This window comes from Pseudorca crassidens, chromosome 12, assembly GCF_039906515.1.
Source record: "Pseudorca crassidens isolate mPseCra1 chromosome 12, mPseCra1.hap1, whole genome shotgun sequence".
NCBI classification, from domain to species: domain Eukaryota; kingdom Metazoa; phylum Chordata; class Mammalia; order Artiodactyla; family Delphinidae; genus Pseudorca; species Pseudorca crassidens.
The window spans coordinates 71,548,241-71,576,160 of record NC_090307.1 but is presented as its reverse complement, the minus strand read 5'-3'; the positions used below and the strand labels follow the sequence as shown (position 1 = coordinate 71,576,160).

At 47.8% G+C, this 27,920-nt stretch overlaps 2 long non-coding RNA genes across 2 annotated transcripts in view; one reads left to right on the top strand and one right to left on the bottom strand.

Annotated features, from left to right (window-relative positions):
• Nucleotides 1-21,100, top strand: part of LOC137203703 (uncharacterized) — a 357,325-nt gene extending 336,225 nt beyond the window's left edge. The window contains exons 10-14 of the long non-coding RNA XR_010933251.1: nt 787-931; nt 5,662-5,757; nt 9,473-9,576; nt 12,994-13,078; nt 16,931-21,100. This is a non-coding gene — a long non-coding RNA (uncharacterized lncRNA). The remainder of the gene's footprint in view (nt 1-786; nt 932-5,661; nt 5,758-9,472; nt 9,577-12,993; nt 13,079-16,930) is intronic.
• On the bottom strand, nt 10,635-27,606 carry LOC137203705 (uncharacterized). Its single transcript, XR_010933252.1, has 3 exons — nt 27,525-27,606; nt 20,486-20,543; nt 10,635-14,216 (listed from the first exon to the last, which is right to left on the bottom strand). It is a non-coding gene; the product is annotated as an uncharacterized lncRNA (long non-coding RNA).
• Between the last annotated feature and the right edge of the window lie 314 nt (nt 27,607-27,920).

Here is a 27,920-nt window from a genome sequence, read left to right as displayed (position 1 = left end):
AACAGGACCTATCAGAGGATTTTCAACACAGCAATTGTGTGATTTGACATGTTCTGAAAAGAGTACTTTGACTGATGTGTTAAGTACAGACTAAAGGGGAAACATTGGGCCCAGGGACACTGTTAGGAGGCCGTGGTCCAGGAAAGAGGTGAAGGTGATGGTGACGGCGGTGAGGGGTGAATATTATCGTTGCCTAGCTTACCAAGCTATTGCATGTGTGTCTCGTGTGGGGCCTCGTGGTAGGCACTGCCTCAGGTTGCCCCCTTGTTAGCCCATCCTGCCGGTAGTGGCTGCCCGCCACTCCCAGCCAGAGTCGTATCTCCTGCCCGCCTCGACCAGACATTTGTCAGCCGCCCTTTAACTGCGGCCCAGCCAAGCACAGAGGTGTCAGCACCTTTAATCTTCCGCGGCGCCAATCTCCCCTTCCCCTTAATCATGGCAGCCGGAGTGTGCTGGCCCCAAGCCAATTTGTCTACATCTGTCTGAGACCAAGGGGCCCAGAGTGAACTCCAAATGCTCTTCGGAAACCGCAGAATCACCCCAGCTGGGAGGAGCCTCAGGGAGACCCAAGTCTGGTGTCCCCATTTCATATACACTGAGGGTTGGTGAGGCAAGCCCCCCTCACCCCTTGCACACTGGTTAGTTGCCCTGTTGGTTAGTTGCAGAGCCACCATTGGAACTCAAGTCTGGGTCCCAACTCTATTCTCTGGCTCCACATGGAGTGGCCCCACCCTTTGCAAAATGTTTTGCCTCGTCCAGTAAAGACCTCGTCTTTCCACTGTACAGACCAATGTCCCTCCCTCTGATGACCTGAAGACAGGTGGGTTGTTAATGGTGAGCCTGGGGTCCACTGGAGTCCACTGCTGGGTGGCTAGAACTGTCTTCGTTCAGATCTGCCATGTAGCAGGAAGGGAGCGTTGAAGAAAGCAAGGTAGGGTACAGCGAATCTGAGCAGAGGCTGTCCTGGGAGGCGGCAGGGGGGCTTTGGGTGCCGCCTGGTACTTTTCATGACTTCCCTGGGCTGGCAGTTGCTTCTCCAGGTGATCGGGACTTTGCTCCCAGCACCCTCACCAACATGGTGTCAGCACACTGCTGAACTTTGCCCAGACAACAGGTGAAAACGATGGTGCAGCTCTAATGTAATATACAGCATGATGACTATAGTTAATAATACTGTATTGCATATTTGAAAGTTGCATAGATGGTAAAACTTCTCATCACGAGAATAAAAGTTTGTAACTATTGTTGTGGTGGACTTATGGTCCAACTAGACTTATTGTAGTGATCGCCTTTCAATATATACAAATATTGAATCATTATGTTGTATACCTGAAAAGAATACAATGTTATATGTCAATTATATCTCAATTAAAAAAAAAGAATTATTGGGGGACATACTAGGATCTGTCTACCACGCAGATTTTGTTGAAGAAGGTCTTTCAGAAGAGATGACAGTTAAGCTAAAACCTGAATACCTAGGAGACAACCATGCAAAGACATGGGGAAGCAGCCAGGAACAGCAAGTGCAAAGCCCCTGAGGTAGTTATGAGTTTGCAGAAAAATTTAAAAGCCCTGTGGGACTGAAGTATATTGAACAGAGGGAGGGTGGGATGACACAGTGAACAAATACAGTGCACGAAGAAACAGAAGGAAATCAAATGAGTGAGAATTAGAGCTAGGAACACAAGACTTGAAATCAGGAGACCCAGCCTCAAATCCCAGGCTAGCCCCCTCACTCGCGGGGTAATCCTGGGCCATTCCCTTTCCTCCTTGGCCCAATCTTCCCCTCTGTGGACTGAAGGGGATCGAGTGTGATGGTCCTGAGGACCCTTCTAGCTTGAGCAACCCCGGAGTCTCTGATATACTGAATGATACCTGTCGCTAATTAGTAAATGATGCCAAATTAATTAAGGCCTGGGAATGTGATTATATCCACCTTGGTTTTCTCACGCTTCTCGGGAGTCATTGGGGGGCAGGGAGAACTATGCAACAGCAAAGAAGGCAACGACACGTGAAGGGACAGGCGTGGGGTCTTTCAATCCTCCCAAATCAGTGCACAGCATTCTGGACCCCAGCAGGAGTGCCGCAGGTCTGCACAAATCATTAAGCCCCCTCACCAGGCAGGATACTCAGCCTGGGGCTCAGCCCTCCTCACTGACAATCCACACGGAGTTAGTTTGGCCCATGAAGCATTGGGATCAGATTTCTGCTTGTCCTTGCCATGGAAAAGCAGAAACATGGTGGTGGTTGGGGGTTTGGGGTTTGCTGGGGATTTTCTTCTTCTTCTTCTTTTTTTATTTGGTCAGTTCCAGAAGAAACGTTGGCTTTCAGCAGACCCAGTGGAAGGAAGGGTGGGCCCCAATCAAAGTGGGACTGTGTCCAGATTTCCTCTCATCACTTTTGGGGAGAACAGGCTATTCCCCGCCAGGATGAGGGCAGAATAGAGGGACGATGGATGTTCTGAACACTCAGTTCCATTGTGTGGTCACCTCGAAGACACAGAGTTCAAAGAGAAGCTGGGAGGTGTTGAGAGCAATTGCTAAGAACTGGGGTTCTGAAGGGAGAGTTGGACGTTCCACTGGGACATTGTCCGGCCAAGGGGCAGTGGTCCTGACAGCCCTCCGCTGCCTGGAGATGGGGAGTTTGGCAAAAACGTCCCAGTATGTGGTGACGACTGATATTGTTTTTGGAAGTAGATTTATTGTTTTTGTAAAATTGACACTTTCCAGTTGTGTAAGAAAATAGGAGGGAGGGAGGGAAGGAGGGAGGGAGGGAAGAAGAGAGGGGAGGAAGAGAGAAAGGAAGAACAGATGCTGAAAAGTTCAAGGAAGAAAGAAAAAGTCATCTTTAGGGCTTCTGAATTAGACTTTCTATACTGTAAATCCTTTGAGGTGGGGGTGGGGGGAACTGTTTCCCACTTGTACCCCCAGGATCTTCATTAAGGGGGAAGATGGTCCTGTAGGGAAAAACATGGTGAGCTCAGGATTTTCCTAGGAGGGCCATTCACATCCAATTGGTTTGGAAACCAAGTGTGCCCACACTCCCAGATCTGGTGCTATTCCCTGAAGGTGGCTCGTAGTGCCTGGGTCCACTTCCTACATAGCCTTGGGAGCTTCCATGGAGGGAGAAAGCAGGCAGAGTATAGTATCTGTGCTTCATAGAAGAAACTTGCAGGAGGAGATGGGCAGGGGTGGGAAATGGGGACACAGGGCTTTGATTTTCATTCGTGCCCTAGGCAAGCTGGTGCCACTTGTTTCTGGTACATGGAAAGGTAAGCAGCATCTGGAAGCCTAAATAGGGAATAATTTTCTCCTCCATTTTTTGTCTCTGATAATAATCTCCTAATTAGAATTTGAGATGTTCGGTTATACAGAGGGAGAGTGTCCAATGGCACAGCACTCTCAGGAGTGCTTGATATTCACCAAAGCTGAGGGTTTAATCCTTCCTCCTTCTCAAAATGGAGAAAACTGAGGCTCTGGGATTGGAAGTGACTGCCTCAAGGTCACAAGTTTATTCAGTGATAGACGAAGGATAAGTACACAGACTTTCTCACGTCTGGTCTTTGCTCTTATTTCTCTAACTTCATTTCCCACTATTCTACCCCAGGGCTTTGTCCAGTACCAGTTGTGAATCATGCATGCCTTCCACTCTACTGTTCCTCATTTCCACACTGTTGCTTATGTGCTTTCCTCTCTTTGGAAGTTCTCTGTCCTTTCTGGCAAGTTCCAAGTTGTATTGGGAGACAGTTCAGATGTCCTCCAGGCTGCCTTCCCTGATACCCCATGGTGAAGAAATGCCTGCCTTGTTCCTGCACTGCATTTGTGCCATTTACGTTTATTGTTGTAATCTTTTAATGTGTCTCCCCAACTACACTGGCGTGCTTGAAGGCAGTAGCTGTGTCCTATTTAGCTGTGCTTCCCTAGAGCTTCACATAGATAAATATTTGTTAAATGAATTTGAATTTGTGGATATTCTCATAACTTTATGCTGAAATGACAACCATCATATTAAGCTGCCTCCTTCAGCACCAAGCTTAGAAACAGAGACATCTGACTGCCAATCTTATCATAATGGTGCTCACCTGAAGATAACAGTGCTAACTTTTCTATTCCAATGCCTGTGACCCCTCACTAAGCAGATAGGAAGGGGCTAGCCCTCCGTGTCTCTCACTTCCAGGAAAGCAATATGCCCTCTTTCTTTGACTGTCACCAGCAGTGTGATGAAGCTGATAGCTCATCCGTGATCTGTTTTTTAATTGAAATATTAATTATAACTACTTCTCATTTTCTAATGAAATGTCCTTGTCTCAAAGTCCATCAACCTTAGAACCAGGAGATAGAAATGATAAATGGCCAAGACTCTCTAGAAATCCCTTGGAGGATTCAAGGTGGCTTCCTTACCACCACAGATGTTGGCCTCAAGGCTGAGTACTTGTCTCCATAGCCAGCAACTTGCTGTATGAACTTGGACATATCAATGACCTCCTCTGAGCCTCCATCTCCCCGCTGATAACATGGAAATAAATATACTACTTGCCTTACAAGGCTGCTATGAGAGGGCTCCAGGCAGTGCTAAGCACGTGGCAAGTCACAGAAGTTATTATCAATATTATTGTTGTTGTTATTAGTAGGGCAGTTGGAGCCTGACTGCCTGGGTTTCAATCTTCGCCTTGCCAAGCTGGGTAACCTCAGACAGGTAACCTGAGTCTCTCTTTCCTCATTTGCCCAAGAGGGTAATATTAGTTCCTACCTCACAGGGTTGTTGTGAGGATTAAATGAGATAATAATGTGAACTAGGTCTTAGAATAGTGGCAGGCATGTAAGCAGTGCCTGATAAATCATAGCCATGAGTGGGGGGATTTTTAGGGGTCCTGGAGGAACACCCCCAGACAATTTCAAGGTGCTTTTGCCTCTGGAAGGGAAGTGAAGAATGCACACTTGCTGAGTGTAGGCCACACAGGGCACCTGCCCTCCTGGAAAGCACATTCTATTGGAATATGGCAACAAACAAGTCAATAGTAAAATGACGATGAAGTAGAGCCGGTTGGGTGCTGGGCCCTCTAGATGAGGAGATCAGAGAAAGCAATGCTGTTGACTGCGCACATGCAATGCCCAGGCCTCCATTCAATCTCCAAAAGGCTTTTTCCCAGGAGCCCTAAGGGTTCCTATGCAAATTAGCACTTGGAGATTTGCCCAAATATCCCAGAGTTCTTAAGGGGAATTCGTAGACCAGCAGCCCATCCCCAACCCCCTTGGAGAATGCTTCAACGCATCTGCCTTCAAATCCTGAATCCTCCTTCCCTCATCTCTGCCGTGTGATTTTGGACAGCTTACTTAACCTCTCTGAAGCTTGGCTTCCTCATCACTAATGCAACGTGGTTATGATAATAATACCAAACTCAGAGAGGTGATAGGAGAATTCAAGGAGATCATATATAAGAAAACACACACCTATGGTTCAAAAATGTTAGCCATTATTTATTCTTTTTCTTTACCTTTCCACCTCCTTCTCCTTTCACCCCTCTTTTTTATATACCTCCTTCACTCTATCCCCCATCTTATACTGCTTTCTTTTCATCCTTTTCTTTTCTCTGCTATTTATTCCCTTTTTTCTTCCTCCTCCTACTCCTCTTTCTTGATTCTTCATCTTCTCCTCCTCCAGGTAAATATCAAAATAGATTCTACCCGAGCAGGGCTAAGAACATCAGTGCCCTCAAACTATCTCCCAGTGGCCAAAGCAAGAACACGTTCTGCCCAGGTAAGCAAAACAAGAAAGTTTGGCTGAGAGATGCTGCTAGCCAGCCTCCTGGTGGTAAGTGGGCAAAGGGTTCCTCACTCCATTTCCTGGGCACCGAGACGATGGCTGAATTGGCCTCCCTGCTGTCCACACATACCTCCTCTTCTTCCATCAGCTTGGAGTATAAATATATTATGGCCATACTGTGGAGGTATGGGGTGGGGCTTGGGGGTTCCTCTCAAAAGCCAGAAACAAAGGCATGTTGCTTCTAACTTATTTTAGCAGTTTTCAGTAATATAATTTTCAGTTTATTTGGTTATCAAAAATGCACGTTTCCCCCCTTTCTTCGCACCAGAAAGGTGAAGGAGATCTGGGCCGTGCTGGAGGGTGCTACTGGTTTGGTATTCTTTTTTTATATCCCCGCTAATTTCTCCATGCTGTGGAGAATTTGTCACACGCGCAGGTCTGTTTGATTTCATTAAACAGAATATTTAAGCATAAAAATTGTTTAATCGCCTTGTGTCATTATGAGATGAATTTCATTTTGCATACATTTGCATATTTCATCAGAATTAAGGCTGCTAATATGCAAAACAGAGACAGGTTGTGGCTGAGGTGTTTATTGTAATAGCTGCAGGCTGTTCCACTTGGACAGCTTTCTAGGTGGTGGGGAAGGAGGGGGAGGGAGGGCTTGGGGTGGCTCAGAACACTTCAGGAAGCCCGTGGGTCTCTGGGGCTTCTACCTCGGTGGAGCAAAGATGGGTGGGCGTGGCCTGCCTCCCTGCCCTAGGAGACTGGCCAGTCGGAGTAGGCTGGGCTGAAGAGGCAGGAGGAGGCCCAGCTGTCTGCCCCCAGAGGCTCCTGGGAGCTGGTGGGTACGAGGGCTGAGGTGAGGGACCAGAGCGAGGCTGGGGCCACGCTGTTGGCTCAGATGCATGCACCCCCCCCCCCCACCCAGGATAGACACATGACATTCTGGAGGCCTCCGCAGGCTTCTCTCCTTGTTTGTGCTGCTGCTTCTTACTCTGCTTGCATTTTTTCTTTCCCTTTGTTTTCTCCGTGGCTTTGTTTCAAGCCCTATTGAGTTTCTTCTTACCCTTTATTTCTTCCTCTTTATGTTTCCTTTGCAGGTTTCCTCCCGTGCTTCCCACCACCCCAAATGGGCTGGCATCCTTGTCTATTGTCTTTTTTTCTTCCTCTGCTTCCTGCCCCCTTTGTTCCCACCCTGCTTTGCTTGTCCCTTCCGCTCCCGCCTCACCTCCTCCTTTCTCCATTCTGGACCCCCTTTCTTCCCCGGCCCAACACCCTGGAGAGCATCTGCAGCAGCGACTTGAGGTGAGGACCGAATTAGGCAAGGCCCCCCACTTGTGCAGCCACCCCACCCCTCCATCTGAAATCCTTGATGAATCCCTGCCTTCATTTGAAGGTCAGAGATTAGATACCTATCATTTTCCTTTCCAGGGCCTGCCCTGCTGGTCCCCTGGAGAGCAGGTTCTTAGCCACCTCCCAGACAGAGGGGAGGAGAATTCTGTTCTTCGTGCATAATGAGGCTGTTTTCAGGGCAGGGAGGGGTTCCATACAGAAGCTACTTTCAAAAGAAAATAGCGTGGACGCTCCCCAGCCCCTCCTGTTCTGTGCAGCTGGTGATGAGTCACACCACTCCCGCAAAGATAAGCGAGGGCCATTCATACGAGCGAAGTTGAAAGGCAGCCCGAGCCAGGCACTGGCCTGAAGAAACTAAGCCCCTTCTCCAGGTCTCAGTTTCCCTATCCATCTCTTGAGATTCTCCCAAGACTTCCCTGGCAGTTGCAGGCAGGAGACGATGTGGAAAGGGCAGAATATGTTTATTAAATTAACCTCGATTTATTGGGCACCTACTCTACACTGGGCACCAGGTGAACATTGATACAGCTGACATTTGGATGGGGAAGGCAGGCCCCCGGAAGAAAAGAACAAAGATGATGTCAGCGATAAATGCCAGAGGAGTGGCGGTGGACGGTGCCTAGACTACCACTCCACCTTCCACTGCTCCCTTTGGCTTCTCTTGCTGGTGGCCGCTTCTTGGGTCCATTTTCTGGGCTACATCCCCACTGGTCAGTGGCCCCTCCCCTCCAGACCACCCAGAGGGACCCGCGGAGAATCACTCCTTTTTCTCAGACTCTTTGAGCATCTCCCCAGAGCTGGTAGAACAGCGGCTGCCAGGCGAACCCGCCTCAGCCCGATTAGGGCTCAGGCCTCCACTTGAGAGCTGGAGCAATTAAAGCAGAATTAATGGGCTAGTAGGCAACCACCTTCCTATCCGAGGAGGGAGCGAGCGGGGCGGGCGTGTTTTGCTGAGTCCACAAACTGAACACAATGCTCATCGACCAGGGGCAGTGGGGAGGGGATGGCTAGGCGAGCTGGTGGGAATTAGAGACATCCCTCCCTCCCCACCCCAGCCAAATACAACTGGTTAGCCACTGGGATCTGAGCATCTCTGTGGGGGACTCCAGCTTCGCTGGTGCGGAACTTTCTGGAATAGAACTTTGCCTTGGCAGCTTTGAAATGCCCAACCCAGTCCTGTTTTGAAATTTGATTTAATTTTTAATATCTTTATTCTCTCCCCAATAGCAAAAGCAATACATTTCCTATTGATTTTTAAAAATCAAATCTTGCAAATATGTATGGCTTAGAAAGCCCTATAAAATTATACATCTGCATATAAATTAGTATCTGATGGGGTGGGGGGAATCAGCAGGAATAGACACCAAACTGTCCACAGCAGTTAGCCCCAGTGTGTGTGCGTGAAAGGGAGAATTGAAGGAGGCTAGATAACATGTAATGTATTTGGGCACCAAGATGGATAACATTGCTCCCTGCTATTGTTACTGTGGATTATATTGTTTTGTTTTTGTACGATAAAAATCAAACACGTTCATGGTAAAGAAAGAAATACAGAAAGATGTCAAAGACACCTGAATGCAGGCTCTTCTGCTTGCCGGCTGTGTGACCTTCTCCAAGTCATTTTCCCATGCAGGGCCTCAGTTTCTTTACCTGTAAAATGGGTTGTAGACATAATCCTTACCTCAACCTACTGAGAGAATTGCACGTAGAGAACTTCCCACAATGCCCGGCGCATGGTGAGCGCTTAACAAATGGGAGTCATTAGTACTGGTTACTGTCCACACTTCTGGCAGGGTGCCAAGCATGCAGGTTTTTAAAGGAACTTGACTTCTGGCATCAAAACCCCATAGGATGCAGAGGCCACCAACATCTCCCTCTCCTACTTCGGTGCACCCAAGTAAGATGCCATAAATAAGGTAGTTCTACTTCCAGGATACCCAAGTGTCTCAGGAAGTGTCAGAAGATTCTCAGAAAGCATCGTTGAAAGGCAGTGCAGAACCCAGAGGGAGTACAGACAAAAGCTGAATTGCGTTGACATTGACATGACCTGGGAGCCTGAAGATCTGACTTCCGGTTCCTGGTTTTGCCCCTTCCCACCTCAGGGGCTTGACTCTTTCCTTTCTCTCGCCCTCTGGGGCCTCAGTTTCCCCACCTGAGACATGGAGCAAGACAAATAGCTAATCTAGCACCCGTGAACAGATGGAAAGATATTTTGAATTCCCATCACTTATTTTTCTTTGAATGAACTTATCTATCCAGTGGGCAGGGTCGGAGAGACTCGAGGAGGGATAGCAGCGATGGGAATGCCATCCAGCTAAGTTTCTGGGTTTGAGAATGATGCTTGGGCCCACAGAACTCTGGACAGAGGGCTGCGTTGTCGGGCATTGGATGGAGCGCCCTTCTGGAAGCCGGTGGCCGGGTCTGATGCAAGCGTGCCAGGAAGTCCTGGGCCTGAAGGTAAGTGTTTGTGTAAGAAGTCAGGGCGGGGGCAGGAGGGGGGCCGCAGTGATTGTACCAAGGAGGCCAGAAACCTGAGCACGTCCTGCCTGCAGTCAGACGGGGGTCACCAAACCCAGACTAAATAGTCTGGCGAGCCAGGCTCTGGGCTGTCTGGAAAATGATCCCAGGATGGAAAGAACCCGTCGGGGAGGGGCTGAGAGGGGGGCACATTTAACAACACGGAGCCCTGTATCAGCAGCCACTCCGAGGCCACCTCCCTAAGATGGGGCCTAACCATGAACCAGACGGAGGTTTGAATTTTTCATTTCAGTTTCCGCTTCTTAATAGGAGAGGGGGAGGGGGTGGGAGGCTGAGGGGCAGCCCGGGTCCCTCCTCTCTGCTCGCCTGCATGAGGTTCAGGGCTGCACATACCGCTCTGTTCTCCGGGCCTGGAGCCAGGTTCTCATACCTGAAGGGGTCCAAGTGCCACTGTGTGGCCTTGGGCTGATTAATTAGCCTCTCTGTGCTTTTTTTTTTTTACCACCCCTCACTTGTCAAGCAGGTGTAAACCTGGGTGCCTATGTTGATTGAGACTGGGGGCTGAGCAAGCATATATGTGCCTTTGGGTGGGTGGGACACAGGTGCCCCTTCCAGGCAGAAACTGTCCCCTGGATTCAAACCAGCAAGTCAAGTACTTGGGCCAGGTGCCCTTGGGCAGTGAGCAACACGCGTATTCACACTTGGCAGTCCTGGGCAGGAGCATGAAAGGGGTGATTCCTAGTACATTACTGAGCACCTGCTCTGAGTCCGTCACCACCCTCCACGCCCATTGACACTAGGAGACGTGTGTTCCTTCCCTCTTCTTAGAGAAGAGAAAATGGAGGCTCAGAGAGGTTAAGTAACTTGCCTGAGGTCACACAGCTGGTTAATGGCAGCATGAGGATTGGAACACAGGTCTAATCCTAAAGCCCTTTCTGTAACCCCTCGTAGCCTTATTACCATGAATGTTACTATTTCCCGCTAACGTTCACAGCAACACAGTTCACAAGAACCAAACAGTAAAAAGCATCCAGGTGTCCACTGATGGGTAAATGGCTAAATAAAATTCGGTCTGTCCATACAATGGAATATTATTCAGCCTCAGCAAGGAAGGAAATTAGGACATGTGCTACAACAGGGATGAACCTTGAAGACATGATGCTGAGTGACATAAACCAGACAGATACTGTATGAGTGCATTTATATGGGGTACAGAGAGCAGTCAAATTCATAGAGACAGAAAGTAGAGAGGAGGTTGTCAGGGGTGAGGGGAGGGCATAATAAACAGTTATAATTTACTGGATACAGAGTTTCGGCTTGGTGTGATGACAAAGTTCTGGACATGGATTGTGGTGATGTTTGCACAACCAAGGGCAACTGAGCTGTACACTTAAAAATGGTTAAAAGGGTAAATTTCGTTACCTCTGTTTCACCATAATTTAAAAAAATCACTTCTTCATGGAGATATTTGCGACTCCCCACTCACCCCCAAACAAGCCTGCTCCCACAGAGGCCCCTGCTTCCTCTTGCCCACCTCTGCACCCGGAAAACACGGTCTTCACCTCTGGGCCCGGAAAAGACAGTGGCCTTGCCTGCCTCCACCCCTGAGGGCCAGCCCAGCACCCCCCAGGGTGCCCCACCCCCCAGGGCCAGCCCAGCACCCGCATTCAGGAGATCATTCTGAATGAATGACACCAGCTACAGATAAACCAGAATGCCGTCTGTTTAAACGTAGATGATTAGAAAAAAGAGTTTCCCCGGGGCATTTGAAAATCTGGTTCGCTGAACCACACTGGACAAGCCCAAGGCTGAAAGCCCTGTGGTTCTCATCTGGGGAATGAAGCACAGACCCCGCAGTTTCTTCTGAAAGTCCCGGAGAAGCCCCTTGACATCTCCTCCTGACCTTGACTCTGCAGAGCAATGAGCACAGCGACCAGGACGCAGTGACTGACTCTGTCCCTTCGGCAGGTCTGCAAACTGAACATACATTTCTCCAGTCCTTCTCAGGACTTGGAGTCCTGGCTCCACTGCCCAGCTCTCAGTGAGGTGAGCAGATGGTCACAAAAACCGGTGGTGGCCCGGTCATCCTGACGATGCCCGGGGTCCCTCCCAACTCCAGCCCTTGGCTTTTGTGCCTTCCAGGCCTCGGAGCATCTCACTCTGCTCTGGGCGGTTTTGGAGCCTCCAGCAGAGCAGTGACAAGTGCAGAGAGATGGGCGATCACGAGCCCATTTCAGAGTTAGTGAAACTGAGGTCTGCACCAGACAGATGATGTGACTGCTCCTTCAGCCCATTTCCCGGAGCTGGAGGACACATTCATTCATTTTGTAAATATTTGTGAGTTCTTGCCAGGCACAGGGCTGGATGCTGCAGATATAATGAGGCGGGTGGGGTGGGAGGGATCCGGCAAGCGTGTCCTACCTTTATCTGGCTCACAGTACAGGGGTGGAGAAAAGAGTTCAGCAAAATCTCTCAAGTAAAATTAAACTGGAAACCGGGATAAGGGCTGTGAAAGAGAGGAAAGGGAGCTCGGAGAGCTGATATAGTAGGAACGATTGGTCTGGTCTGGGGAGGTCCTGCAAGGCGTCTCTGAGCTTCCTCAGATTAACGCTTCTGAAAATCAGGCTGAAATCTGATCACCGGGAGGGGGAAGAACTTTCTAGACAGAGGGAAAGCCATGTGCGAAGACTGGCGTGTGGACCAAGCAAGTCAGTGCAAATCACGGGAAGGTCAACATGACCAGAGTCATGGAAGGGGCATGCGTGGTGGAGAGGGCTAGCCATCCCCTTCCGGAAGGTCTCTGGTCCACAGCCTGGGGCCCGGAGGAGGCATGGGAGGGGCTCATCAGGGCTGAGACATGGCTGAGTTTGTGTTTTGAAAAGATCACACGTATTGCTGAGTGTGCAATGGCTGGAGGGAGCTGGCAGAGATGTGTTAAGGCTACTGCAGGCATCCAGGCGAGAGATGAGGGCTGCCGGCATCAGGAAGGCAGCGGGAAACGGCGAGAAGAAGACAGATTCGAGAGAGATTTTGGCAGGAAAACCTCCAGGACCTGCTGGGTGGTGCGGGGGGGAGGGGTAAGGGAGACAAGGGTGCAGGGAAGCCCCACTACTGTGATGGGGTCCCTGGAGGCACGGGGCGGAGTGGGGTGATGAAAAAGCTGCAGTCACAGAAAGCTCTTGGAGGCCACCTGGTCCGCACCTGTCATCTTACAGATGGGGAAACTGAGGCGCTTAAAAGCAACATGCCTTTTCCAAGAGAACACAGGGAGGCCGTGGCGAAGCCGGGACCAGAATTCAGTTCTCATAGGACCGATGATGAGATGTCAGCTACAGTCCAGCCAGGGCAGAAACTTCATTCATTCATTCACTCAATCAGCATTGTTTGATCCCACAGAAATGAATATATCCCAGTTCCTGCCCTCAAGGACTCCTTGGTGAAGGAGACAGACACACAGACCTGCCATGAGAACCCAGGATTAGTAAGGATCCGAGGGGAATTCACTACAGCTGTAGGAAGCACAGAGAAAGGAGAATTCATTCTGCTTGGGCGGTTTTGAGAGGCTTTAAGAAGGAGGTAGTTTTTGAGCTGAATCTCTTAGGTATGTGTTTGCTGGTAGTACAAAGGAAGGAAAGAAAATCAGGCATCAGGAGAGGCATGTGCAAAGGACCAGGGGCATGAAACTGCGTTGGGCATATTCACGAACTGAAGAAGTGTTGGTTTGAGTGGAGAGTTAAGTGCAGGGAGCAGGGCTGGCCTAGAGGCCTGGGTCAGATGGACCTTCTGTGGGAGTGGATCTCAGTTCTCTGGCAAACATTCCAGCCCTGCAGGGGATGGCTTTTGTCATTGTTAACTGGAATCCTCCTTTTGCATGATAAAACATTAACATCCTCCAGAATACAAAAAGATGTGATGGTCATTAGGTTTTCCCATGTCTGACTACCACATTGCTTCATTAAACCAAGAGGCAGCTTAGGGTCACTGCAAACAACGGGGCCCTGGAGCAAGCCTACCTGGGTACAGACTCCAACTCCACGAGACCTTGGGCAAATCACTGTCTTGGTTTTCTCATCTCTAAAATGGTGATACATCTAGGATTAGGACTAACACACGTACAGGGCTTAAAAGAGTGTCTGGTACTCATTAGATATTAGCTATGCGTGTTGATTTCACAGCAACCCTATAAGAAAGATGCTGTTATTATCATCTCTACTTTAAAGGTAAGAAAGTTGAGGCTTGAAAAAGGTTCAGATGGAAGTTGGTAGAGCTGGGATTTGAAGCCAGATCCTGAGTTCTTATCTGTTGTGCTACACAATGTCTGATCTGAACCTGAAAGTCAGGGATACATGCAGGTGATTCTAGGCCGGGGAATCCAATTTCAGGCTGGCAAAGGATGTACTTGGCCTTCATCAAAGCAGGGCTGGTTTTGGCAGGCCCATCCAGGGAGGCAGGGCTTGGCATCTGAGCCACGACAATTGCTTTTCCAGAAATGGAATAGCTATGGCAGGAGTATAAACTCTGGAGACAGACAGCTGTAGGTGCAGATCCTAGCTCTGACCACCTCCGGGCCGAGTGACCTTGGACGAGGCACAAACATCTCCAAGCCTCGGTTTTCCCACCTGTGAAATGAGACGTCTGGTTAGCCTAAGTGAAAGGAAATTTCCAGCACCAATGTAACCTCTTAAGTAATAAGTGTCCGTGCAGCTAGCTCAGAAAAAGGAAATGATGTCTCCCCGGGACCCGTTGGACTGTGCCCTGTGGCCACCTAAACTTACTGAGACTCAGTTTACTCGCCTAATAAACAGGCAGAATAAATCCAAGTGGGGCTCTGCCTCCCTCTCAGAGTTATCGCGTGTGCCGGGAATGTGGCTTTGGAGCACTGCAGCCGGAGCTTGATTCCTAAATCTGCCCCGAAGATGCCTTTGTGCAAGTCTGAGTCTGAGTCTTCATCTGTAAAATGGGCACGATAATTCCGGTTTTACAGAATTTGATTGAAGAATTATAGGTAACATACATTTAGCATCTCATGCAGAGTAGACACGCAGTTAATAGGAAATAATGATGATAACATCCCAGCTGATAGTCTGGGGTGACTCCTTCAGGCCGGGCACTGTGCCTTCTGAGCTTGTATCATAATTCAGATAAACCACACAAAGGTGCTTTGTAAACTGTAAAGTCCGGTGCACACATATATGGCACCAGAGGAAGGTCATTGGATGACCCCAGGACCTCCTTAGGAGCAGAGAGCCCACATACATGGAGATGTCACAGTCACCACAAGACGGTGGCGTGCACGCCCCCCACCCTAAAAGTTTTCTTGTGTTAGAATTTGAGACACTCCCAACTCAGCAGAGGCATCGGCCGCTCCAGCAAGGCGGCAATGAAGTGCCCACTGGGTTCTTTTCAAGTTCCAGCGGCATGTAATGACAGCCTTTTCCTCCACTCATAAACCACATATGGAATTAATAGCACCAGCATCAAACCAGACCCGGCTGGGTTTATTCACCAGAAAGAGTGAGATGTTCAGAAAGCAAGGCCAGGAGAGGCAGAGAAGGCTTTAACAAGCTTCTAGGTGGGATTTTTATTCCCCCTCCTTTTTCACTTTATTGAATCTGGTCCTTGCTGATTTGGTTACAGCCTGTGATTTCGGTTTATGATTCAATAACCCATTTGAAAGCTTGTAAATAGCACGGTTTTGCTATCTGCTCTCTCCTCCCCAAGGGGGTTGCCGCTGAAGATAGAGGGGGAGCCTGCGTGCTGTCGCAGCTGGGTGGGCAGCCATTGGGGGGGTGTTCTGAGGGTGGGACTGCTGAGCAATGTGGACCTGGGGTGGGGTCTTGACCACTGGATGAGATGGAGCCAGCCTCAAGCAACAATTGGATCCCCCAATCCAAATGAGGATTTCTCCCATCCAGACATGACCGTGTCTGGGTGTTCCTGATTCTCCCCACCCCAACCAGGGCTGGGGACCCCACTGGCACAAGCCCCAGCTCACCCCTTAGGAAGCCGCGAGTGATCGCAGTGGCTATGGTTCACAGATTCTGTGTCCTCAGAGCCAGATTTCTTGAGAGGGTCATGTACACTCCCTCATCTTGGCATGAATGAGTCCAGCCAAGATGAGTCCCAGGCAAATAACCAATCAATAAGTGATTGTTGATATAACTCACTGATTTGGGGTGGTTTGTTTCACAGCAGTAACTGACTGATACACTATCTGCTGGGGGCTTTTCAACTTTATTAACCAAATGACTAAATGAGTAGATGAATGCTACAGTTCTCTAAATCGTTGGGTCCATGAGTTGGAGAGGTCTTAATGGTGGGATTCTGTGCTTCTGAGTCTCTGTGGTTTAAATTCCTGGAGTAGAAGCTGGGCACGATCTCTCCAGGAGAGCAGCATGATCCGTGCAGAAAGGTCCATGCTGATCTTTGCCCCATCCCACGTTTCCATTTGACCTTGGTGAGAGCATCCCGGTGCCAGGCAGCTGAGTGTAAGGGGAAGTGGAAACAGTTGAACTGGGACACATCTTCATGACTTCTCTGCCCACAGGGAAAAGCCTAAATGCTATGGGAGGACCTCCAGGCTCTGGTTTGATCTATCTCCTGGTCTTGTCTCCTGCAGCTACACCACCATAACTGCCTAAGATGGGACACTCAATTCTGCTCAATGGTCTCCAAACACATCATGCTTTTTCATGGATCCCTGCCTTTGCTCCTACCATCTCCTCTGCCCAAAATGCCCTTCCTCCATTTAGCCCCCAATGAACCCCTACTCATACTGCAAAACCCAACCAACATAGCCCTTCTATGAAATTTTCCCCAAACTGAGCTAGAAAGCTCTTCCTTGTGATACTGAAATAATTTAATGGCATGTCAGATCACACCCCATTTCCCCGAGTAGACTGTGAACTCCTCCAGAGCATGCTCAATAACACCAAAGAGGGTAAATGGGTGAGTGAGTGACCAGTGTGGGTACCTTTCCAACAAGGTAGAATGGTGCTGTGCAAATGCCATGGGCACTGCAATCAACAGATCCTGGGTTCAGATGCAGAGGATTGTTACTCCATGAGACTAGGCTAATTCCATTGTTTCATGGGTCTTAGTTTTCCCAGCTATAAAATGGGACCAAGAGTGATCATGGCAGGACATACTATCTCCAGAGAAAAGGCTCCTTCCCTTCTCCCTGCCAAGGGACTCAGTCCTCCTCTTCTGAGGGGAAGGCTGCCTCTTTGGCCTTCTTCCTGGCACCTCTCCCAGGGGTGGGAGGTCTCAGGAGGTTGGGAATCAGGGAGAGGCTGGAGCTCAGGCTTCTCTGAAGGTACTTTTCTCTCCGTAGGGAGTCTCTGTGAGCAGCGTGACACCATCATCATCATCTTCATCATCCACATCAACTCCTATTTATCAGACACCAATGAGGACTTTCCGTTCATTATCTCTCAACAGTCCTGCCGGGTAGAGACTCCTATTATCCCCATTTTAAAATAAAAACACGGAGCCTTGGGGAGGTGCTAGGACCTGGTGAGATGATTTCTCTCCTTCTCATTGTTCTCTTCTTGGTCTGAGGATCTTTTATCTTTGACCTTGTATCTCTGTGCAGTTAGTCGTGGGGAAACCATTGTTTGATTTGGGGCTGATCTCAGTGAGCCTATGGCTTGGGTTTCCTGGGCTCCAGACTCTCTGCTCCCTGGAGACCAAAGGAGAGAGAGTGGGAAGCAGGGTCCAGGAGAGCTCCTAGGGCTTGGAGTAGCCTCAGTGAGGTACTTCTGCATTTGTCAGCACCACCTGATGCGTTCTCCCCAGTTCCCCCTGTTTGACAGACATTCTTCAGTGCCTAGTGTTCGCCAGGCTCTGTGCCAAGAGGAGGAGATGCTGAAACAAATGTCATTGTTATGCCCTCAAGAGCCTACCAGTCTGATGGCTGAGGGAGCCCTGAAGACAAGCTTCTGGAGGCCATTTATCTAAAGGCTGTAGTTAATGACACTTGGAAGTGAGAAGCCATTAAGGCATCATCTTGGTGTCAACTCCAGTCAATTGCTCATGGCCTCCTCGAAGCTCAAGGGCTTGGAAAGAAAGGATGCTATGATTGATTAGCAATGTCTGCCGTGTGCACGGCTAGGAGAGTTCTGCTCTGTGTGCCAATCACCTGCTACCCCTGGTTGAGCAATGCTACTCTTTGTAGGTGTGACAGCCTGCCCAGTCAGAAAGGTTGAAGGAAGCCATAAACAGGATTTTTGCAATCCTGATCTGAGCACGGTCTACATGCCTTGGAGGAAGGTAGGATTTCTGCTCCTGGGAGAGTCTAGAAGGCTCCCAGAAGTACTGACAAGTGAGCTGAGCTTGAAGGATAAGATTTCAGTATCTTATAAGTGATTCCCATTGACATATCCTGAACACTTAGTGTATTCCGTATATTTTTCAGATGGAGAAGATGTCAGGGAGGACCTTTCAGGCAGCAAGGTACAAGGGACATCTTGAATGCAGTGTAGCGAGGGTGACAAGAGAAAGGAGTATGAGGAGAACAGAGCTGGGGGCAGGGGAAGCAGCTCACAAGGGTTCTGGAGTGGAGTTTGGCTTTCATCCCACAGGCCCTAGGAGCAAGGGGGCACCTTGCGTTTGAGCACCATTTCTCTGCATGGAGCCACCAGCGAGGGGGCGGCTGCGGGGCTGAGATATCTTCTCCCTGGGTGTTCTCAGCCGGGAGAACAGCGCTCCTGCAGCCACGAGGACACTGCTATTTTAAGCCACCTGCCAACAGCCCGCCTGCCTCCCCCACTGCTGTCTTGACACGCGGCTCCTGGCAGCGAACCCAGTGTCACCCCAGCAGACAGCGCTGGGCGGCTGGATGCAGATGCACACCTGGGCAGGTGACAGCTGTGGGGACCCCAAGCACCTTCCTACCCCTAGCGCCCAGCATCCTTGACCCACTAGCCTGGGGGTGGGGCTGAGGGGAACCCACATCCTGCCCCGCTCAGACAAGGCAGGCAGACCTGGGGGCTAACCTCTGGTCTTACATATGTGGTAAGACGTCTCTCTTCTCAGAGCCTCTGTTTTTCCTCATCTGTAAAATGGGTATAATGATGAAATAATCATGCTGCCTCACAGGATGCCAGGGGAGCTCTTCAGGCGATCAGATATGTAAGGGACCAGCACTGTGCCTGGCACATGTTAGGAGGTGAGAGCATCTGTACCAACCACCAGCACGCTCCCCCCACTTACCCTGCCTTATTCCTCCCCACCTGACATTATGTTGGATATTCCTTGGACTGTGACAGCAGAGACTCTGGATCCTTAGCGTCTAACAGTGCCTGACACTATAGGAGGTGCTCGTAAGTAGATCATGAATGAAAAGAATGGTCCTTGTTATATAGTTTCACGTCTCTAAGACTTCGTTTCTCATCTGTAAAGCCTTCATTCATCCATTCATTCACCCATGAGTCACTGAGCTCCTACTATGCCCCAAGCACTGTGCGAGGCTCTAAGAACCAAAACTGTGCAAACGTGAATGGCCCACAATGTCCAGACTGGGTCTGTTTTCATCCGGTTAAGGATTAAATTACTAATTCTAAAAGTGGACAAAATTAGAGATTATTTGACCTCCAAACAGGTGGATCTATACCCAGTCTCATCACCATTCATAAAACAAGAGCCAGCCTTGTTGCCATGGCCAGCCATCGCCAGATCTAGTTGGGGAAGAAGGGGGGATAAAGGAGTATGGTGGTCCCTAGTCCAAGCAGCATGAAGGGAGCATTTGGTGGTGGAGAGCCACGTGTGGTCCCAGTGCCCGTGGTTCCTTGAGAAGCCGGGGTCCACCTGGCCAGTTGGGAGAAGGTCATCAATTCCACCAGTAGGTTCCTGAACGTGTCACCCCTTGGCAGGGAGCAGTGTGTGTGTCCAGATCCTCAGAGACTGGTTGGCCCTGGCTCAGGTACCAACCTAACCCTGCCCAATTATATCTCTCAAAGCCAACTGCACTCTGCCATTGCAAATATAACATATGCATCCAAAATTCAACCTTGTCTGTGACAACCCATTTTCACCTATAATGGATCAGAGCTTGCTCCCTGCCACCAACCTAGGTTCAAATCCTGGCTTTGCTCCCTACCGACTGTGTGACCTCAGGCAAATTGCTTAACGTCTCTGTTCTTGCTTCATCTGTAAAACAGGGATAATAATAGCATCTACCTTATTGGGTTATTAGGAGGAGAAAATGAGTTGATACATGTAAAGCACTTAGAATAGTACTTGGTACTGTAGACAGTGGGTAAGAATTTGCCATTTTTGACGATCATTATCATTTGAGTCATAGACTTCTGGCATTATTTAATGAAGAGCCCAGTCTGGAGATCAACACGGGTATAAGGCTTTTTGCAAAAGTTGGGGCAGTGGGATGAGAGGTCCTGATTCCCAGAAGAGATTGTGCTGGAGACTCCCTCTTGGTACTTAACTCTTCACTTCCCTGTAACAGCATCAGACACCACACCTTGGCCATGGACTCATGTGGGCAACACTTGCTTCCTCTCTTCTAGACACTGAACATGCCACGTAATTTTCTCTGGCTAATGGACTATTAGCAGACATGATGCAGGCAGAGGCTGGAAATGTGCTTGCCCTTCTATGTATTGCTGACAGCTACTGAAATGTGGAGGCCATTCTTTACACAGCATTATCATGGTAATAGCTAACTGATACATCTGACAAGGCATTGCCAGCAAAGGATTCTGGTGATGATTATAAGAAAGAATGCATGCAAAGTGTTTAGTATAATGGTAGATACATAGTAAACCTTCAACTAACCTTAACTATTTTCATCACATTCTCATCATCTTCATCAGTAGACCCTCTCCCCACAGCTAGAGCCAAGGTTCCCTTCCCCTAACTCGAGGTCACGTACCTTTCAAGGACCTAGCACGCATCTCCACCTGCTTCCCAACTGGCCTCTCCTTGATGTTCTGAAGAAATGAGAAAGAAGTGTTAAATTTGTTCTTGGCTACTTTTCCTTGCAACTCCCAGAGGCCCTGCTTACAAACTGAATCAGTTATCAGCTAGTTAGGCTGGCGGTCCCTGGAGGTGCCGCTTGAATACAGATAGGGACCCATGCATTATTCAGTGCGAAGACGGGGAGAAATGAGCAATGCGTCCAAAGCCAGAACAGCAGTGGCAGTAAGGGAATAATTAGCGAGCTGTCACTTGTCCCTGTCACTGTTTCCTCCCTTAACACATGAGGGAAAATAAAAAAATTTTTTAAATAATTTTTTTTTAAAGGGAGAAGAAAAAAGACAGGGAAGATCATCTTGCTTCTCGAGGCAGCTGGTAGGTTAAAATGTGACACTAAAGGAGCTTGAAGCAAGGGCTCGGGTTCAGCTCACAAAAGCCGTGGCCTGAGGACCTCCCCCCAATATTTTATCGAACTCCCCTTTCTGCTTGATGATTCATGAGTGCTGCCCCAGCCTTCCAGTCAGATTTGCTGCACGTTTCCATAGCACTGGGAATTAATTTCTCCCGTCTAAGGAAGAGGTGGTGGTGCTGGGAGGGGGCAGGGGGTGGGGAGGAGACGTGAGGGGCAGAGCCACGCAGGCCTGCAAAGGTTTGAGGTGACCTTCCACGAGGACACTGGGATGAGGTTGACAAGACCTGCGCTTGGCTCGTTTGGGGACTGTGAATTTGATTATTCATGAGTTTACGCTCACAGAAAGAAATCATTTTGTTGCGTGATTCCTCATCGTTTCTTGTGGAAGCTATTTTTATTGATCTATTAATGTCTTGTTAGAATTTGTTTTTTTTTTTTTTTGGTGGTGTGTGCCGGTTGGTTTGCCACTCGTGGTGTTGAGCCAGACGAGTAAGGGTCTGAAATGTGTTGATGGCGAGGCCGTTTTCTCAACGACTTCCCCTGCCTTTTCCCTTGGAAGAATAGCAGAAAGGGTGGGGCGGGGTGGGGGGTGTTGTGTCACAAATATTTGCTTGTTTGATTCATGCCTCTGCTTCCCGTTAGAAATGAGCTGGTTATCTTTGAGTAGGATCGTTGCTTTCTGCAGTTTGGAGTGTGTGAAACTCAAGAGGATGGAATGGAAATTCTTTGAATAAGTGGAGCCAGAAAGAGGTCGTAGGAGGAAGCAGGGCTTGAGAAAGGGTATAAGGCTAGATGATACTGAGGGACTTTCCAAAATTAGGACCCAGTAGGAGGCAAGGTTGTCCTTGTAGGACTCCCAACTATTAAGTCACCCTTCCTCATAAAAATCTCAGCTTCCTTACTGTGTAATGGGGGACACTCGGGGATGGAAGATTTGGTCCTGAAAGCCCAGAGAAAAATGAAATTCTTTCATGAAGCCACTACCCCAGATTTAGTAAGTCCATGGCGTGTGTACCTCTCCTCCTTTACCCAGTGCCCAGGGCAGACATTGCTAATCAATCCTAGAACACTCAACCCAGGGCAGCCATCTAAGTATCCCAGGCAGTCACTTAGCATGCAGTCAGAGTTACCACTGGAACTGGAGCCATGAGAACTTTTATCAACATGCCTGGGTGTGGGAAAGGGTGGATCCTTAAGGGAGGAAGGCAGAATGTCAAAAGGAATGGAGTTAAGCCTTGCTCAAAAAGATCATGAATTCTGGATTAGAGAAACGAGAGTGTGAACCCCAGTGGGAACTTAGTAGCTGTGTGATCTCAGGCACATTTCTCCAGGACCAGGGCCTCAGTTTTGATATCCAGGAAATGGGTATAATACTAACTCATTGAGCAGGATCCAATGAGATGCATGCCAAACACAGAGCTCTGTGCCATACAAGCTCCCTCAACCCGTCTCACCCTTTCAGACTCTAGACTCCTTTGCACATGTCATTCCTGCAGCCTGGAGCATTCCTTCTTCCCTTGCTAACACCTACCCAGGCCGAATGCCGCCTCCCCCTTGGGGCTTTCAGGAGCGAACCATCTCAAGTCCATGCAGGGTAAATTACACCCCCTCCATTCACACATCCTCTACCATATTTTTACATTTGCTGTGCATGTTCAGAAATGAATGACCAATTTAATCTGTTCTCTCCCTTTCTTACTAGATTGGAGGTCCAGGGGATAGGTTGGGAGATTTCATCACCTCTCTGTTCCCAGCAGCCAACATAGAGGTTGACAGCTGGAAGAGATCCAGTAAAGGTTTATGAATGAAGGAAGGAATGATTTGCTATGTGTCTCTGGGCAACCTCAGCCCCTCTCTGGGCCTGATGTCTGGCATTCAGCCCAAGCTTAGACTTAGAGGTGACCTGGCTGTGTGTAGGGGGTTCCAGAGCCCTGGGGGCACAGGCGGGGGATGCCATACTGGTCACCCTCCTCATTGGCTCTGTCACCAGCTCTCAGCGTCTCGAAGCTGATGCTGAGCAGGAAGGTGGGGACAAATTGACACAGGAGAGTTATAGACCATTGGTTAAACTTTTCTTGATTTTGATTCTGCAGTTGTCTTTTAATATTTTGTAGCCAATGAATTTGCTGGGGCGGGAGGAGTAGTCTCAAATATTTTTGTGAATCCTTGAAAAGTGTTAGGAAAGAGGTCATGCATTAGAGAAGACGTGTGCGCTGTCTCCCTCTTTGTACCTTCTCTCTGTGCTTCTCCTTCTCTCTGCCTCTCTCTGTCACTGTCTCCTATTTCTGTCTTACTGTCTGTGTCTATTTGTCCGTCTACACACGCACACACACACACACACACATTGAGACTTTAAAAGTGAATGATGTACATGACTTTGCTCCCGACACTGTCCCTTCTCGACAACTTTCTCCATCCTCCCTAAAGTGGCATACATCCATCGGGATCCTGCCTCCCCACCTTCCATCTTCCCTTCCTTCCCTTTGCTTTTCCACCCACTGGGCTCAGTAAAGGAGAGAATTCCCCCCGAGTACCAAGATCTGCTTCAGTCTTAGCATGTGGCCAAGACAAACACCCTCGTCAGAAGGAGCCGGAGAGGGAGAAAGAGGCAGATCCAGCCAGAGCCGTCGTCAAGAGGAAAGAAGCGAGGAGCTGGCAGCCAGTAGGCCGAGAGCTTGGCTGTAACTGGCAGAGCCTCGGGACAAAGGATTCAGTAGCTGGGGAGTGCAGCCCTCCCCACAGAACCTGGCCAGACCAGGGATGCGGCACAGAATTGGCTGGTTCTCCTACAGGGTATTGGTCCCTGGGGCCACCACGTCTCCCGTTCAGTTGGTATTTACCAGGAACACCCTGCTTCCTGTGGGGAACACTCTGCCTCCCCTTGTGTAGGATGACTCCGTGTGGTTCCATGACTTACTTGATCCTTTTAAATACATTCTAATAAACATTTTTTATTCAGATGTAACTTAATTATCATAAAGGGTCCCAATATGAAGTGAAGAACTCAGTTAAGTTTTGCATGGGCATACCCACCACCCAGGTCAAGATGTAGCCCATTTCCAGACCCCCAGGCAGCACCCTCGTGTCCCTCCCTGTTAACACCTGCCCTGACATAACCACTATCCTGACCTCTATCACTTCTCACCTGCCTCTGAATCTCGTATGAATAGATTTATCCAGTGTACACTCCTTGGTATCACACTTTCCCCTGATGTTATGTCTTCATCTTGTTGTTTCATGAATCAGTAGTTTATACTTTTTATTGTTGAGTAGTATTCCATTGAATGAATATATCACAATTTATATCTCCATTCCACTACTGATGGGCATTTGAGTTGTCCAAATAAAGAGCTGCTATAAAATTCTATCTTGTGTCTTTGGTGGTTACAAGAATTTTTTTCTCCTGTAGTTTATATATCCAAGACTGGAATTGCTGGGCCAAAGTATAGCACATGAGCATATAGCATAAATGTGTGTTTAGCTCTGGTAGGTAGTGCCATATGTTTTGTGAAGATATATATAGATCGATCATCTATCTATCTATCTATCTATCTGTCTATCTGTCTATCTATCTGTCTATATCTATCTATCTGTCTATCTATCTATCTATCGACCTATCTATTTATCTGTCTATCTATCGACCTATCTATCTATCTATCTGTCTATCTATCTGTCTGTCTATCTATCTATCTATCTGTCTATCTATCTATCTGTCTATATCTATCTATCTATCTGTCTATCTATCTATCTATCTATCTATCTATCTATCTATCTATCTATCGACCTATCTGTCTATCTATCTATCGACCTATCTATCTATCTATCTGTCTATCTATCTATCTGTCTATCTATCTATCTATCTATCTATCTATCTATCTATCTGTCTATCTATCTATCTATCTATCTATCTATCTATCTATCTATCTATCTATCTATCGACCTATCTGTCTATCTGTCTATCTATCGACCTATCTATCTATCTGTCTATCTATCTATCTGTCTATCTATCTATCTATCTATCTATCTATCTATCTATCTGTCTATCTATCTGTCTATCTATCTATCTATCTATCTATCTATCGACCTATCTATCTGTCTATCTGTCTATCTATCGACCTATCTATCTATCTATCTGTCTATCTATCTATCTGTCTATCTATCTATCTATCTATCTATCTGTCTATCTATCTATCTATCTGTCTGTCTATATCTGCAGTGACTCCAGGCATATTTTATTGCTTAGAGTGAGAATATATTTTTAAAAGTGATTCTATCTAAAATTAAGTTAAAGAAAACCATGAAGTCTATAATAGTACTGGCGACAAGGTAACAGTGGGATGTGACAAAGACCATGGAGGCAGCGTGCCCAGTGGCTGATATTCAGGGGCCTCTGGAGTCCCGACTCATTTATTCAACATGATATTCAACTCATTATTCAACACATACTTTATTGTTGTAGTTCTCTTATCTGTAAAACAGGGGCGATGAAATACCCGCTCCTGGGGTTTAGTGAGGATTAAATGAGTTGGTGGATGTAAAGCCCTTAGAACAGCACAAGGCACAGAGTCAGTGCAAAGTAACGTGAGCTATTATTGTGGTCGCTGCTTTCTGAACACCTACTACGTTCCAGACAATAAGAACTCTGTGGATGTCATCTCGCTGAATCCATATAAGCGTCCTGTGCATTTGGGGGATGGGTGCTTTGTTTTCATACCCATTTTACAGATGAGGAAACTTGAACTCAGAGAGGCTGAGTCCCCTGCCTGAGGTCACACAGCTCGTGAACAGTAGAGTGAGAACTCAGGTCTATGTGGTTCCAATGCCCATATTCTCCTTATTACCCCTGGAAGAGAGTCACTTCTTGGTCATCAGCAAAGCAATCAACTTGTGCAATGTTTTATCATCAGGGATTGATCACACGTAATTAAAAACCCAAATATAAATCTCACTATCGTGGTAGGGAATTACTTTTTCCTCATGTAAAAAAAGTCAGAAGAATGGTGTCCATGATGCCGTGAGAGATCCAGGCTCTTTCTAGCTGTTGTGCTACCACCTTTAAAGTGTGACCTGCATCCTAATGTTCTCAAAATGACTGTTGGAGCTCCAGCCATCACACCCTCCATCCAGACTAGAAGAAAGGGGGAGTCCGATGATGAAGAGACAAGCGATAGCTCAGATTGCCTTCTTTACAAAGGGAGATTTTCTGGAAGATACACCCAACAACAATTTCTTCTACTTACAAGTTTTTAGACAGAAGTTGTCACATGGCCATCCTACATGCAAGTAAGGTGGGAAAATGTATTTTTTTAATTGGGAAAATTATTACTCATCCTCTGAAAAATAAGTGTTCTCTAGATAGAACAGGTGAATAGATATGTATGGCCAACAGTATCCCAAAGCACAAATATTAACCCAGGGATCCAGGGTTCTTGTTTGATTAGGCGTAGAAAAGGATAGTAACTATAAAGTCACAATAACTCCTATGGTCCTGTGTGTGTGTATATATAATAGAGATATACAATAGATATTATATAAATATTGAACTATTATGTACCTACATTCAATTATTATTCAAAATATAAATGTTAGAAGCCCAGGGAAAAGGAGTTACAGATTGAAGATCACAGAGTAAATAAATAAGCAGCAACCCCAGGAATTGGGTCTCTGTCTCTGGACTCCAAGTCCAGTGCTCTTTCAAGTATCTCAGGCTGTTTTTTTCCCCCCAGACTTGGTACTTTCCTTCCACTTCTATCCCAGTTTTTGACCTTGCATGCAATGTAATCATTAGTGTAGATGACCAAATAGTTCTGGTTTTCCTCCCTTCCAGAATACTCAGTGTTGTACTTTCTGCATCCCTGCACTGGGGTAAGGACATGTGAATAGTTCTGGCCAGTGAACTAGGGGGAAGAATGGATGGGTATCAATTCTGGGTGATATAATAACCAATGCAGGACCTTTCACAGCTCACTTTTCCCTCTGGCCCTCTGACCAGCAACTTTTGAGAAGGTAACTTCCCATTAGCCTGGGTGCCCAAATGGCTGTGAGGAGCAGAGCTTCTTGCCAACTTGAGATGAACACAGTATGAGCGAGAAACAAACCTTTGCTGTTTCAAGCCACTGAGAGCTGGAGGTTGCTTGTTACTGCAGTGTAACATCTTTTCTTTGAATGGTACACATAAGCTTCACGTTTCTTTTACTGAATTTCAGATTAAGTTACCCAAACTGGGGTCGTGGTGCTGCTGAGAACTTCTTCAGCTGTGCTTCTCATGGGCAAGTAGGAACCAAAGCACCATACAAAATTGGAATAAGAGGGTTTCAAGTTCTGGTTCCCGTTACAGTAGCCACTAGCCACATGTGACTACTCTGATTCAAATGAATTACAATTAAATAAAATTAAAATTCAGTTCTTCCTTTACATGAGCCACAATTTCAAAGCTAATGGCTACCATGTTGGGTAACACTGATATAGAATATTTCCATTGTTGTAGAAAGTTCTCATGGACAGTACGGGGCTAAAGTCTTAGAAGTTGAATCCATCTTAGAGCTGAGAAATAGTGGAGTCTTAGAAAGGTGGGATACGTCACCTCAGAATGTTGGCATCTTAGTACGATGGACTCCCAAGATAGTCTTGGTCAGGAAGTGGAACAGCACTTCTCCCATCACCTTGAAATGACAAACGTTACCATTAAATCATGGCTACCTACAAGGTGGGGATTGGGGGTCACAGAAGTATCCAAACCTGGAGAAAGAGGCAAGCAAGTGGCAGAGCATCTCACCTTTGGACCCATCAGGATCAGCCTCCATCCATGTTAACTAGAGGACCTGGTGCCCAGCGTTGGTCAGGAAACCCTTAACAGGCTTTGAAGGAGCAATGCAGGAGGAAGAGAGTTTCTCATGTGAGTGAGGTCAAGGGCAAGATAACTAACAGAAGACCCTGCAGCCAGCCGATCACTGGGTGACCGTCACTGGATGACCTCAAG